Here is a 12,755-nt window from a genome sequence, read left to right as displayed (position 1 = left end):
GTGACCCCTTTGGGGGTCGAACGACCCTTTCACAGGGGTTGCCTAAGACCATCGGAAAACACATATATAATTACATATTGTTTTTGTGATTAATCACTATGCTTTCATTATGTTCAATTTGTAACAATGAAAATACATCCTGCATATCAGATATTTACATTACGATTCATAACAGTAGCAAAATTACAGTTATGAAGTAGCAACAAAAATAATTTTATGGTTGGGGGTCACCACAACATGAGGAACTGTATTAAAGGGTCATGGCATTAGGAAGGTTGAGAACCACTGTTTATATATGTGTTTTCCGATGGTCTTAGGCGACCCACAGGTTGGCGACCCATAGGTTGAGAACCGCTGGTCTAGGAGAATGAAGCACAGGGAACTTTTTTTTTAGTGCAATATTTCATATCTTGATTGTTGTGATAGTTACACAGCTGTATACATTTATCTAAACTCATCAAAATGTGCATTTAAAATGGGTGCACTTTATTGTGTAAAAATTATATTTCACTAAAGTTGATTTTTTTAAAGTTTTTTTTTTTTTACATTTCAAAAAACACAAGGAAAAACTAAAAAAAATAGAAGGAGAGACAATTGACAGAGATAAATATTTGACATGGTTTTTTTTTAAATGATTTTTTACAGAGAGGAAGGGAGAGGGATAGAGAGTTAGAAACATTGATGAGAGAGAAACATCGATCAGCTGCCTCCTGCCCCCCTACTGCTGCCTCCTGCACACCCCCTACTGGGGATGTGCCTGCAACCAAGGTACATGCCCTTGTTCGGAATTGAACCTGGGACCCTTCAGTCCGTAGGCCGACGCTCTATCCACTGAGCCAAATCGGTCAGGGCATATTTGACATGTTTTAACAAAGAATTAATGTCTAATACACATAAAGAGCTTCTTTAAGTCAAACAATTCAATAGAAAAATGGACATAGGACATGAAAGGACAATTCACAAAGGACAAAATGCAAGTGGGCAATAACAAAGAAAAGACATTTGTCCTTATAAATTTCAATAAATGAGGAAAAAACAAACTTCAATAATGGAATTGTCAGATTGACAATTTTTAAAATTGGTGAGAATTCAGGGAAACTATCACTTTCACAGTGTGGGTATATGTAACTGGGAATATTTTTAGAAGATCATTTGTCAATGTATAAAAATTTTAAATGTGCACAATCTTGACTCAGCAATTCTACTTCCAGGAATCTATACTGATAACACTGATATGTATACAGGGATTCTATGGAGTAAATATTCTTATTTCCTAATTTTATAGATGATATGAGTGAGACATGGAGGTTAAGTGAGTTGCCTAAGGTCATACCCTAGTAAGTAATAGATACAAGATTCACACCTATAATTTGCCTCCTGAACTTGTGTTCTTAACCACTCTGCTATATAACTCTGCACTCTCTCCCAAATGCCATACATGGGCACTAATATATATATATAGAAAGATGTTTGCTGCAGTTGAGTTTAAAATATTAAGAAAGAATAAAACTAATATTAAAAGATCTTTAACATAGTTTGTTAAGTTAAAAAAAATAGCAAACTATAGAATAATGCTTATAATACCTATTAGAGGCCTGGTGCATGAAAATTCATGCACTGGAGGGGTGTTCCTCAGCCCGGCCTGCCCCCTCTCACAGCCCGGGAGCCCTCAGGGGCGGGAGGCGACCTGGCGATCAGGGGAAGGCGACGCCCCCATCACACCTCTGCTGATGCCACTGCTGGCAGCACAAGCCTCAGCCAGCCCTGGTTACCTGAGCCTCGGGCGGCCCTGGGCGGCTGGGCAGCTGCCATCCAAGGCTTGCCTGTGCCTCATGCCGGCCCTGGGTGGCTGGGGGCTGAGGGGGTTGGGGGTCTCTGGAGACAAGCACACGGAGCAGCTGGGCCTGCCTGGGGGCGGGCCCGGCCTTGCCGTGCGCCTGCCACCCTGGGTGGGGCTGAGGGGACTGGGTGCCGCCATCTTGTGGCTGTGGGCACCACCATCTTTGAGGGCGGGACAGTCAATTAGCATATTCCTTCCTTATTGGCTGTGAGGGTCAATTAGCATATTCCCTCTTTTTTAGATAGAATTGTTGGAACTCAGTTCCTGATCCTGCTCTGTAAGCCAACTGTCAGGTCTGAGTGCCTCTGCCAGGGGCTAGACCTCCTGGGACCCCGGGTATTCGACAAAGAAGCCAAGGGAAATTGTAGGTATATAAGAGAGTGTTTATTGTAGAAGCCAGTGGCCATGTAGCCATTGCTAACAGGGAGCCACTAGACAAAACAGTTCTTCAAAGCTAAGTAGCTGCACACAGCTAGGTAACAATACATCTTTCCTACATAGTAGCAGTAGCCTCTGTACCCACAGCCATTATCTGAGCAGCCGCTGGTCAGTAATAGATCTTCCCCATAATACAGTCCCACAAGAAGTAGTCTAGCCTTACATAGGAGCAGTCCCCTCCAAGCAGCTGTTCTGGCTGGTCAGTAACAACTTTATACTACTTAGACAAAAGAGGCTTCTTTCCAAATAGTGACATCAATCATTTGGGTTATAAAAGGGCACACTTGTGCAGTGCATAGATTGCTGTGTCCTTGCACCTGCGTATAGCAAAGTAATCTTGAACATTTTGATTAAGATTCTTACACTCAGAGTGGCCTTGAGCATTCAGCGTACTCTGAATGGGGTCCCCACACCTATTTACATTAAAAAAAATACCAACATTGCAAGTATGCTTAAAAGAGCAGAGATGAAGCTTGGTCTTGTTTAGACTGTAGAAAGGCATCTACATGGATGGACCTTGTGGGATCAGACCAAACCTGGGTTCAGCAACCTTGGTACTGGGGTTCTGGCTAGGAAAGAATTCAGAGCCAAGACCCAAACTGTAAGAGAACATCTATTTGGTAAATTACAGAAGTAGAAGAAGTAATTTCTACAGGAAATGGGCTTAAAAAACAAGTTATGGAGGTAAAGGAAGGGCCCTTGGAGCTTGGGAGTAAGAAAGCTAATGGTAAGGTGCCTGGGGCAGGAAGGGGAAGCGGGGAGAGGGAAGGAGGAAGGTGAAAAGGTAAGGAAAGGGAAAGGCATTGGTGTGTCTGTACCTGGGCCATGGTCCTTGCCCTGCTCATATCTGTCTAACTGCCTACAACAGTCTAAGACAGCGGTTCTCAACCTGTGGGTCGCGACCTCTTTGGGGGTCGAACAACCCTTTCACAGGGGTCGCCTAAGACCATCGGAAAACACATATTGAATAAATTATTACATATTGTTTTTGTGATTAAGCACTATGCTTTAATTATGTTCAATTTGTAACAATGAAAATACATCCTGCATATCAGATATTTACATTACGATTCATAACAGTAGCAAAATTACAGTTATGAAGTAGCAACGAAAATAATTTTATGGTTGGGGGTCACCACAACATGAGGAACTGTATTAAAGGGTCATGGCATTAGGAAGGTTGAGAACCACTGGTCTAAGACATAAAAGATGAATTTTCTTTTCTCCTTTTGGTATCTTTATTATTATTAAAATTTTTAAAATTGAGGTATAATTGCAGGTGTATAACACAATAATTTAATATTTAGGTCTAGCTAACACCCGTCACCATACATAGTTACTGATTTTAAAATATTTTCAATTTATTGATTGCATTGATTGATTTGAGAGAGAAACATTGATGTAAGAGATAAATATCAACCAGTTGCCTCTCATACACCCCCGGATCGGGGATCGGACCCACATCCCTTTTGGTGTATGGGAGAATGCCCCAATCAATTGAGTCATCCAGCTGGGTGTTTTTTGTCTATTTTCTGGTTCCACATATAAGTGAGATCATAGGGTATTTGTCTTTCTCTGTTTGACTTTTTTCATTTAGCTTAATGACCTCAAGGTCCATCCATGTAGTTGCAAATGGCAAGGTTTCATTTTTTTTGACTGAATAATATCCCATTTTATATATGTACTTTATCCACTTATATATTTTCTTTATCCATTCATCCACCAATGGACACTTAAATTGTTTCCATACCTTAAATTGTAAATAATGCTGCAATGAACATGGGGGTACATATGTTATGCCCAGATTTCAGGATCCCCAAGAACCCACATCAGGGAGCCAGTCCGATGCAATAGCATAAGAGTCTTTATTCGAGCTAGCTCGGCTCCCCCACCTTGTCGACGCAGCGACAGGAAGCAGAGAGAGAGAGAACTCTGTGTGGAGAGGGGTTTTATAGGGGGTTGGAGTAAGAGGTGAAAGGGCTGTGGCCTTGCCAATTGGCCAGGCGCAAGTCGGTGTCTTGTTCCTGGGTGTGGCTAGCAGAGGCTTAGACTTCCGGGAAGAAGCTCCTTGCCAACCACATGGCCAAGGTAAGATGGAGCACTTACCCTGGGGCAAGATGGAGGGCGTAGCCCTCGCCCTTTCACATATATCTTTTTGAGTTAGTGTTTTTGTTTTCAGATAAATATCCAGAAGTATAATTACTACATCATATGGTAATTCTATTTTTCATATTTTGAGGTACCTCCATACTGTTTTTCATAGTGGCTGCACCAATTTACATTCCCACCAGCAGTGCACAAAGGCTCTGAAAGGTGAGTTGTTGAACTACTATGGGGGAAGGGTACTCCAGGCACATACCTATGTGTGTATCAATGGATGTCACAGAGGAAACCACTTGGCCTTAATAGTGAATAATAAGTAGTTGAGTGAGCATGGCTGGAACTTTAGTTACATTTCTAGGTGAAAGGTAGGGCCTGCAAAGATTTGATTTAATTTGTACCAGCTACTGAGATCCGTATTCAATAAGGTAAGACTCCCTGAGGCCAAAGTGTGCAGCCTCTTTTGAAGAGGATCAAGCTGGAGACAAGGAATCCATTCTATACAGTAACATTAACATTACCAAGTAAGCAATGATGACTATGCCTAATTTAGGTAGTGATGAGGGATAGTGAGAGGAGGGGATGAATCTGAAAGACATTTATGGAATAAGATTGATGGGACTTGATGATTGATTACTACTGTGAGGGGGGATGATAAGGGCTTAAAGAGGGAGAAGTTTGTTGGGGAGAAAACTGGGCACAAAGTTCCTTCAAAAGGCATCATTTATATATGTGTCTCCTTCACTGCTTATTTACAGGCATATAGGTTTCACGTATACAATTCTGCAATATAGCATCTGTATATTATATTGTGTATTCACCACCCCAAATCAAATAATCATAAAGGCTGGGAGGCAGGAAGTTCTTCAGCCTCCTGCCTCCTTCTTAGCATAGGTCAGAAGCCTGTCCCAGGGGAGAATGCTCAATTTTTCCTCAGTCCTTTCCTTCTCTGGGTTAGCCATACAGTATGTAGTATTGACTGGCTGAGACACAGGTGGCTTCAGTACCACCACCCAAAACCTGATTCTAAAAAGGCACTGTAGGAGAAGCCCCAGATTTCTACTTCCTTTCTCTAAACAACCAAACCTTGAGATGTGTGGCAAGAGGTGGCATGTCTTTGGCAGGATGTCACAGGCTGATGTGGCAAGGGGAAAACAGGGAGAACAGCCAAGAAGGTGTGAACTTCGGCAGACAGGAAGGAAAGGGGCCTGAGACTGGGGATGTGAAAGGAGAAAGGAGCTAGTGGGCATTTTCATCATTATTATTATTTAATTAAAATATTGTAATCATTTTATTAAAGATCATTTAAATCAGAATAGAAAGGAAAGTGAATGTAATATAACTATCATTTAGCATTAACAATTATTAATGTTTACCATATTTAGGTCAGTGTTTTGGAAAGTATTTAAGATAATTTACAGATATAATGGCATTAAACTCTTAAATATTTCAATATGCATTGCTAATAAAAAAGCATTTATGCATAGGAAATAAAGTTAATAATATTGTAATAACTGCCCTGGCTGGGTAGCTCAGTTGGTTAGAGTGTTGTCCAATATGTCAAGGTTGTGGGTTCAATCCCCAGTCAGGGCACATACAAGAATCAACCAATGAATGCATAAATAAGTAGAACAACAAATGGATGTTTCTCTTCCTTCCTTTCTTTCTTTTTTAAAATATATTTTTATGGATTTCAGAGAGGAAAGGAGAGGGAGAGAGATAGAAACATCAATGATGAGAGAGAATCATTGATTGGCTGCCTCCTGAATGCCCCCTACTGGGAACCTGGAGCCTGGGATGTGCTCTGACTGGGAATCGAACCATGACCTCTTTGTTCATAGGTTGATGCTCAACCACTGAACCATGCTGCCCAGGCTCTCTCTCTTTCTAAAAATCAACAAATGAAAATTTAAAAACTAATACTGTAATAACTACTGTCAATGTAAGAAACATCCAGACCTGTAGAGAAATTTTAAAAATTTTATTGACTTTATTGAGGTGGCATCTATAGATATAAAAGCCAAGCGACCGGAACGGTGGAACAACCAGAATGACTGGTCTCTATGACACGCACTGCGGTGGCCAACTGGCCCGATGGGGGCCCCAATCAATCCCTCCCCCTGACTGGCCCTGCCCCTGATCGGACCCCCCACCCTGATTGGGGATGGGGCTGGCCAACCACCCACGTCCCCTCCCTCCTGCCAGCCCAGCCCCAATCAGCCTCCATCTGGGCAGGCCGACCAGACCCCACCTGTGCACAAATTCGTGCACGGGGCCTCTAGTTGGTTAATAAAATTATATATGTCTCAGGTATACAATTCTGCAATATATCATCTGTATATTGTATTGTGTGTTCACCACTTCAAGTCAAGTATTTTTCCATCATCATCTACCTTCCCTTTACCTTCTTCTACCAAGTCCTACCTCCCTTTCTCTCTGATAATCACCAGTTGTCTGTCTCTAATCTTTTTTCCCCTTTGCTTAATCCCTTCACCTTTTTCACCCAGCCTCCCAACCTCCCTCTCCTGTGACAGCTGTCAGTCTGTTCTCTGTATCTCTGAGTTTTTCTATCTTGTTTGTTAGTTTATTTTGTTTATTAGATTCCACATATAAGTGAAATCATATGGTACTTGTCTTTCTCTGCCTTATTTCACTTATCATAATACTCTCCAGGTCCATCCATGCTGACACAAAAGATAAGATTTCCTTCTTTTTTGTGGCTGAGTAGTATTTCATTGTGTAAATGTACCATAATTGCTGTCTTTTTTTGTTGCTGTTGTTAAGAGAATAATTATTGGGTAAATTGCAGAGGTAGAAAAAGTAATTCCTAGAAGAAATGGACTTAGCAAATAAGTTCTAGAGACAAAGGAAGGGCCTTTGGAGCTTGGGAATGAGGAAGCTAATGGTAGTGAGCCTGGGGCCCTGAGGTAGAGGGGGAGGAGTGAGGGGAGAGGAGAGGAGGAAAAGGGGAAGGGAAGGAGAATGGGAAGGGCAAGACACCGAAGTGCTCCTGGGAGGGAGTGTGCCCCATTATTGCTATCTTGAGGGTGGTTTGCTTGATCAAAAACGTATTAACCTAGATGCACAAAAACAATGAACAGGGCTTGCTTAAGGCAAAGATAAGCCTTTTACTAAAAAAGTTATATGCTTGGGGCGTGACTACTCATCATGACTTGTCCAGTTAGGAATTTATGATCAGATCACCCTGTGAGATTACTTTTTTAGAATTCCTTTTTTGTTCATACTATGTATGGTGTCAGATGAGTACTATTCTTATCTGGATAATCATTTCATAAGGTATATAAATGTCTAATCACTATACTGTACACCTGAAGTGAATAATAAGTTTATTTTTATTGATTTCAGAAAGGAAGAGAGAGAGGGAGAGAGAGATAGAAACATCAATGATGAGAGAGACTATCAATCGGCTGCCTCCTACACCCTCCCACCGGGGGTTGAGCTCATAACCCAAGCATGTGCCCTGACTAGGAATCTAACTGTGACCTCCTGGTTCATAGGTCGATGCTCAACCACTGAGCGACTGAAATTTTAAAAAACGTTCTGCTCTGGCCAGGTGGTTCAGTTGGTTGGACCGTCTTCCCAAACACCAAAAAGCTGCTGGTTGGATTCCCAGTCAGGGCACATACCTAGCTTTTGAGTTCGATCTTCTCTCTCTCTCTCTCTCTCTCTCTCTCTCTCTCTTGAATCAATAAAAACATCCTTAGGTGAGGATTTTTTAAAAAGTTCTTATATAATCCCCTAGTATTTTCATCCCCTCCAAATTAATAATCATTCCTAATATCATCTAATACCCAGTCTATATGCGAATTTTCCCATCTGTCCCCAAAATATCTTTTTACAGTTGGTTTGTTCAAAATAAGATTATGCTGTTTTGCCTCTTCTGTTTTATTTTTTTAAATACAATTTTATTGGTTTCAGAGAGGAACGGAGAGGAAGAGAGAGATAGAAACATCAAATGATGAGAGAGAATCCCCTGCCCAGGATCCAGCTGGAAACCTGGGAATCGAACCAGCAAACTTTCAATGCATGGGATAAAGCCTAACCAACTGAGCCACACTGACCAGGGCTCCACCTTCATAATTTTTACTGTTATCAGGTTTTCCGTGTTCCATAGTATTAATTTTTTTATCCTAACAATAACATCTGTGAAATGATAGGTTTGATATGTAGTTCAAATTCCTTCTAAAATTCATTTAAAGAACACACAGAGCCTTAGCCAGATTGGCTCAGTGAATAGAGCATTGGCCTGCGGGCCAAAGGGTCCTGGGTTCGATTCTGATCAAGGGCAGGTAACTTGGTTGCAGGGTCCTACCCGGCCAGCCCTGGTTGGGGCTCGTGCAGGAGGCAACCAATTGATGTGTTTCTCTCACATCATCGTTTCTGTCTTTCCCCCTCTTCCACTCTCCCTAAAAATCAATGAAAAAATATCCTTGGGTGAGGATTAACAAGAACATACAGAAATGTTCAAATTCCACTAGTGGTAAGTGCCTCATACTTGGGGAAATGCTGGAGTAGAACTGATGTCAGGGAGCCCCACCAACTCTGCCTTGAGACCTTGATTGGGCACACTTCTCAAGGGCTTAATTTATTTCCTAAATCAGTTAGAAAGATATGCTACAAAATCTACAGATGTTAGTTACTAGTCTAGTGAGTGACTAAGGTAAGCTCTTCCTGGAAGACTTCCAGGGACCTTTGTGCAGGCACCTCTGATCGCCTGAAGCGGTGGGGGGCGGGGAGAGCAGAAAGAAGGAAGGCCTTGGTAAAAGTTACCCCTACGTTAGGCATCCGTGTTAGGGAAGCTGAGGGAAAACCCCTCTGGGGGGCAGAAGTCTGTGAAGCTCCTGTCCTTTCCCAAGTCACCCCAAGAAGGAATTAACATGATGTTCCAGGGCCTTTCCCCCACATGAACCACCCCCTCACCCTGGGGACAAAGAAAACTCCCTGTAGAAAAGTCAGGTGTCAGGCCTCAACGAACCTCAGCTGGCTTCTCAAGGGAGGGCAAAGCAGGAAGGAGGGGTTTGTGGTTGAGGAGAGCCAGATGGTCCACCCTAGCCCCGGAAATAAGAGGCCCAGCCCAGCCCACAGCAGTTTTCCAGATCTCGCTGGGTCTAAGAGGCCAACAAACTCCACCCCATTCCCTTCTGGGCACCTCGTGGCCCAGGCGGGTTTGTTTATGAATCCACCGTCCTCCTCCCCCAGCCCGGCACTCGGGCCTCCAGGTTAGCCCAGGTTCCAGTTGCGTGGGAGGGGGAAACCTTTCCTCCAGCTTCTACTGTGGATGTCGGCTAAGGGCAGGTCCTTTTTCCAGATCTGTTTGAGCCTGTTGGGGGTCATCCTCTTTTCTGGATACAGGAAGCTAGGAATAGTGTAACCCTCTCCTCAACTTTGGACTCTGGAGGGGACACAGGGTTAATTTTCTCACGAGAGGAAAGAGAAAGGGAAACTGCTTCATTTTTGGTTAAAGACTATAAAATTCTTTACTGCACCCCAGTCATCCTTGGGATGCCGAGGTCTGGTTGGAGAGGGGTAGCTGGTAACAGTAAATTGGCATTAAGCACAAGCTTTCTGCCAGGTCAGCTGAGCTTTGGATCCCCGAGGAGCCTGAGGGGTTTGGATATTTGGGGTAAGGGAAATGTTTTGATTATGTCTTTGTTTCAAGCTGGAGTCCCTAGGGATCAGATTTAAATGTTCAGAAAAGCCCTCTAGTTGCTCAGTTTGGGGACCAGGTTCCTCTCTGAGCTGGATGGAATGCAGGGTGGGGTAGTGAGCCTGCTTCTTTAGCTGTCAAGATGCAGACCGGATTGTGGAATTTCGAGTCATTCAGCAATTTCTCTTCCTCTTCCCCACCAGGCCTCAAATCACCTCTGCTTTTATTTGCTAAAGGATCTCCAAGCTCCAGAGACCATCAGCAAGGTAGGTGCACAGTCAGGCCTGTCTTTTTACAGCCCTCTTCAAAAAAGAAAATATTCTAGAAGGTTGGGCCAGAGCTCAGTTCCAACAATAACTAAAATGTATTCTTGACCATGCTTCCCAACTCTTAAGATAAAAACTCATTTTCCCCCCTCAGACTTTCCTCCTCCTCCAGAAAACCATCAGAGCCACAGACTGGTTGCCACAGTGAACAAAGGCCTTCCTAGTATAAGGTACAGTCTAGGCAGGGATGAGCCACAGTGCTTCTCAGATAAGGAAACAAAGACATAGCACAGGTACAGAATGAGTCATTGAAACTAATGGTGATGATGATGATAATAATAATAATAATACCTACAGCCAGTCCCGGATTTCTCATGAACAGGTTCTGGGCTTCCCAAACAGAAAATAACCTGATTTGTTACAGTTTTGTTGTTGTTTCTTGTCTTTCCAGGGCCCTAAAAAGACAGGAATGTGTATGATGATTCATTCGGCTTCTACAGACACCATAGCATGGGGAAATTACTTTAGACTGCATGTGTGAAAAACCTAGGCTTGCCAGGCAGCGATGGCTCAGTGGTTGAGCGTCGACCTATGAACCAGGAGGTCAAGGTTCAATTCCCAGTCAGGGCACATGCCCAAGTTAAGGGCTTGATCCCCAGTGGGTTGTGTGCAGAAGGCAGCCAATCAATGATTCTCTCTCTTAGCATTGATGTTTCTATCTCTCTCTCCCTCTCTGGAGTCAATGAAAGTATATTTTTAAAAAATGAAATCAATAAAAATATATTAAAGAAATAAAATCAATAAAAACATAAACACTTTGTTTTCTTGTTTGGAGAGCTAGAATAAAGGTTTAGAACACTATCTGTTGAGACTGTTAGGACTTAACTTGTCAGAGACTCTTGCTTTTTTTCCCAAGCTCCTTTATCTTAGAGTAGACAGGACAAGTAAAAGAAACGTTAGTCAGTCTATTTTGCACTTAGCTGTAGTTGAAAGCTTACTGAGAAGGAATGTTACAAAGATGGTATAAAAAGAAGGTTTTCAATCATCTGTATTTTAATTTGTAAACTGTTCCCAGTTACCAGATTGCTATGTGGGAAGTTGATGAAAGCTAAAGAGTGTTTTCAAAATCAGGAAGAATGATTTATTATTATTATTATTATTAATCTCTAAACCATTTACTTCTTCGGAGCAGGCACTGGGGGTCCCTGGGAGCAGGGTGGGAAAATGTGGAGGGCTGCAGGGCCTGCTGCAGGTGGGTTGGGTTGGTGTGGCCCTCAGGGAAAGGTGGAGCTGTTCTTGTCCCAGTAGTTTATGTCTGGGCTCTAGGCCAGCAGGTCACACAGCAGCTGACTGTAGGAATGGTTCTGTTCTGCGCGCCACCAATCTTGCCCATACTGTGCAGGCTGCAGAGTACACATGGCTCACTTGTACAGTGAAAGTGCTGGTCTGGAATCACATGCACCATGATGTCGTTGGTGGGCTTGGCAGTGGCCTGCACCGCTACTGGGTGAGCTAAGAGAGGAGCCTGTTAGGCACCTAGGCGCGAGGCACCTTAATGTTCATGAACATCCCCATGATTTAACTTGCAAAAGGCAACCAACTGAAGGCTGACAATCAATCCTTAGCATTGCAGTATCTGGAGACCTATATAGGATGTTCAGGAACTACATCTTCCCCTTCCTCTTACTGAGTGTCAACTATATGCCAGGCCCTGAGGATACAAAGTGAAAAGGCACTGTATGGGTTTTCAGATTGCTTTGTCTACTTGAAGATCTTTATATATCTCTAATGGAGGTATATACAAAAAAGACAGTGGACAGAGTATTTAATTCCTAGGGGAGGTCAGAAAGACTTCATAGAAATTGTTCTTATAAAACATAAGAGTAAAATTTTAGAAGCCCAGAAGGACAAGCTGAGTGAACTGTGATTCTGGTCTTTGGAGACCCAAGAAAGCATGGGTTTGGAAAAAATGTCAACAAAGTGAAGGGTAAGAGAATGCAGTGGACAGAAATGGAAGATGACCCTGAATAAAAGGTCAGACCACTAAGCCTTGACTGCCACACTGGAATATTACCACTTACTACATGTGAAGTTTCATATTATACAGCCAGGCATAATTCATGTTTTTCTGAGAGGTTTTATTGTGACACAAATAATCCACATTGATTTTTTTAAAATGTTTTATTTTTAGAGAGAGAGGAAGGAAAAGAGATAGGGAAACATTAATGAGAGAGAAACACAGATTGGCTGCCTCCTGCACACCCCCTCACCGGGGATCAAGCCTTCAAGCTAGGCATGTGCCCTGACCTGGAATCAACTGGTGAGCTCTTGGTTCATGGATTGATGCTCAATCACTGAACCACACTGGTCAGGCCACATTGCTTTAAAAAAAAAATTATTGTTGAAAGTATTAGATATGTCACCTATTTTTTCCCCATTGACC

At 42.7% G+C, this 12,755-nt stretch overlaps 1 long non-coding RNA gene across 1 annotated transcript; it reads left to right on the top strand.

The window, feature by feature from the left end:
- The first annotated feature begins 9,451 nt into the window (after nucleotides 1-9,451).
- Nucleotides 9,452-10,887, top strand: LOC106726596. Its single transcript, XR_001362659.1, has 3 exons — nucleotides 9,452-9,618; nucleotides 10,250-10,312; nucleotides 10,764-10,887. It is a non-coding gene; the product is annotated as an uncharacterized LOC106726596 (long non-coding RNA).
- The last annotated feature ends 1,868 nt before the right edge of the window (nucleotides 10,888-12,755 follow it).

This window comes from Myotis brandtii, unplaced genomic scaffold (assembly GCF_000412655.1).
Source record: "Myotis brandtii unplaced genomic scaffold, ASM41265v1 scaffold29, whole genome shotgun sequence".
Classification (NCBI taxonomy): Eukaryota; Metazoa; Chordata; class Mammalia; order Chiroptera; family Vespertilionidae; genus Myotis; species Myotis brandtii.
Note: the sequence above shows the minus strand (reverse complement) of the source record. Positions and strands in the feature narration are given on the sequence as shown.